Here is a 3,354-nt window from a genome sequence, read left to right as displayed (position 1 = left end):
CCTACCATTAAAATTATAGACTCATCATTTCTTTGTCAGTGGGCAAACGTACAAAATCAGCAGGGGATCAAATACTTTTTTCCCTCGCTGTGCATCTACAGAACGTGAAGAACCAGTGGCATCTACTTCTGCGGAACGTGAAGAACCAGTGGCATCTACATCTGCAGAACGTGAAAAACCAGTGGCATCTACATCTACAGAACGTGAAGAACCAGTGGCATATACATCTGCAGAACATGAAGAACCAGTGGCATCTACATCTGCAGAACGTGAAGAACCAGTGGCATCTACTTCTGCGGAACGTGAAGAACCAGTGGCATCTACATCTACGGAACGTGAAGAACCAGTGGCATCTGCAGAATGTGAAGAACCAGTGGCATCTACATCTGCAGAACATGAAGAACCAGTGGCATCTACATCTGCAGAACGTGAAGAACCAGTGGCATCTACATCTGCAGAACGTGAAGAACCAGTGGCATATACATCTGCAGAACGTGGAGAACCAGTGGCATCTACATCTGCAGAACGTGAAGAACCAGTGGCATCTACTTCTGCAGAACGTGAAGAACCAGTGGCATCTACTTCTGCGGAACGTGAAGAACCAGTGGCATCTACATCTACAGAACGTGAAGAACCAGTGGCATCTGCAGAATGTGAAGAACCAGTGGCATCTACATCTGCAGAACATGAAGAACCAGTGGCATCTACATCTGCAGAACGTGAAGAACCAGTGGCATCTACATCTGCAGAACGTGAAGAACCAGTGGCATATACATCTGCAGAACGTGGAGAACCAGTGGCATCTACATCTGCAGAACGTGAAGAACCAGTGGCACCTACATCTGCAGAACGTGAAGAACCAGTGGCATATACATCTGCAGAACGTGGAGAACCAGTGGCATCTACATCTGCAGAACGTGAAGAACCAGTGGCATCTACATCTGCAGAACGTGAAGAACCAGTGTCCTCTACATCTACAGGAGATTATACAACTTTTAAAAACATTCCCCGTGTTTAGTGTAAATGCCGTACAACGTGTTTGAAATCGACGTCTGGAACTTAACTCTTTCATAAGTAAAGGAGTCTTTGTGTATATCCAGGAGATCAATGCCAGAGTCAAGGTCTGCCAGCCACTTGAGGACTTCAGGAGAGAGAGAGAGAGAGTTCGTGTAGATTTGGCAATTATCCCCCCCTCTGTCGAGGGAGTTCCAACCACATTGGGTTCACCGTCCAGTCGATAGTTTGGGTTTCACGGCCACAATTGCAGTGCTCTTGACACTCGCCCTGCCCGAATGGAACCAATCCAACCAGAGACCAGCCCTAACCACGCCCTCCCTAGCACTAACCACGCCCTCCCTAGCACTAACCACGCCCTCCCTAGCACTAACCACGCCCTCCCTAGCACTAACCACGCCCTCCCTAGCACTAACCACGCCCTCCCTAGCACTAACCACGCCCTCCCTAGCACTAACCACGCCCTCCCTAGCACTAACCACGCCCTCCCTAGCACTAACCACGCCCTCCCTAGCACTAACCACGCCCTCCCTAGCACTAACCACGCCCTCCCTAGCACTAACCACGCCCTCCCTAGCACTAACCACGCCCTCCCTAGCACTAACCACGCCCTCCCTAGCACTAACCACGCCCTCCCTAGCACTAACCACGACCTCCCTAGCACTAACCACGACCTCCCTAGCACTAACCACGCCCTCCCTAGCACTAACCACGCCCTCCCTAGCACTAACCACGCCCTCCCTAGCACTAACCACGCCCTCCCTAGCACTAACCACGACCTCCCTAGCACTAACCACGCCCTCCCTAGCACTAACCACGCCCTCCCTAGCACTAACCACGCCCTCCCTAGCACTAACCACGCCCTCCCTAGCACTAACCACGCCCTCCCTGGCACTAACCACGCCCTCCCTGGCACTAACCACGCCCTCCCTGGCACTAACCACGCCCTCCCTGGCACTAACCACGCCCTCCCTGGCACTAACCACGCCCTCCCTGGCACTAACCACGCCCTCCCTGGCACTAACCACGCCCTCCCTGGCACTAACCACGCCCTCCCTGGCACTGACCACGCCCTCCCTGGCACTGACCACGCCCTCCCTGGCACTGACCACGCCCTCCCTAGCACTGACCACGCCCTCCCTAGCACTGACCACGCCCTCCCTAGCACTGACCACGCCCTCCCTAGCACTGACCACGCCCTCCCTTGCACTGACCACGCCCTCCCTAGCACTGACCACGCCCTCCCTAGCACTGACCACGCCCTCCCTAGCACTGACCACGCCCTCCCTAGCACTAACCACGCCCTCCCTAGCACTAACCACGCCCTCCCTAGCACTAACCACGCCCTCCCTAGCACTAACCACGCCCTCCCTAGCACTAACCACGCCCTCCCTAGCACTAACCACGCCCTCCCTAGCACTAACCACGCCCTCCCTAGCACTAACCACGCCCTCCCTAGCACTAACCACGCCCTCCCTAGCACCAACCACGCCCTCCCTAGCACCAACCACGCCCTCCCTAGCACTAACCACGCCCTCCCTAGCACTAACCACGCCCTCCCTAGCACTAACCACGCCCTCCCTAGCACAAACCACGCCCTCCCTAGCACTAACCACGCCCTCCCTAGCACTAACCACGCCCTCCCTAGCACTAACCACGCCCTCCCTAGCACTAACCACGCCCTCCCTAGCACTAACCACGCCCTCCCTAGCACTAACCACGCCCTCCCCAGCACTAACCACGCCCTCCCCAGCACTAACCACGCCCTCCCCAGCACTAACCACGCCCTCCCTAGCACTAACCACGCCCTCCCTAGCACTAACCACGCCCTCCCTAGCACTAACCACGCCCTCCCCAGCACTAACCACGCCCTCCCCAGCACTAACCACGCCCTCCCCAGCACTAACCACGCCCTCCCTAGCACTAACCACGCCCTCCCTAGCACTAACCACACCCTCCCTAGCACTAACCACGCCCTCCCTAGCACTAACCACGCCCTCCCTAGCACTAACCACACCCTCCCTAGCACTAACCACGCCCTCCCTAGCACTAACCACGCCCTCCCTAGCACTAACCACGCCCTCCCTAGCACTAACCACTCCCTCCCTAGCACTAACCACACCCTCCCTAGCACTAACCACGCCCTCCCTAGCACTAACCACACCCTCCTTAGCACTAACCACGCCCTCCCTAGCACTAACCACACCCTCCCTAGCACTAACCACACCCTCCCTAGCTCTAACCACGCCCTCCCTAGCACTAACCACGCCCTCCCTAGCACTAACCACACCCTCCCTAGCTCTAACCACGCCCTCCCTAGCACTAACCACGCCCTCCCTA

The sequence above is a fragment of the Lampetra fluviatilis genome, chromosome 3 (genome assembly GCF_964198595.1).
Source record: "Lampetra fluviatilis chromosome 3, kcLamFluv1.1, whole genome shotgun sequence".
Classification (NCBI taxonomy): domain Eukaryota; kingdom Metazoa; phylum Chordata; class Hyperoartia; order Petromyzontiformes; family Petromyzontidae; genus Lampetra; species Lampetra fluviatilis.
The sequence above is the reverse complement of the archived record's forward strand: the minus strand, read 5'-3'. Positions refer to the sequence as shown.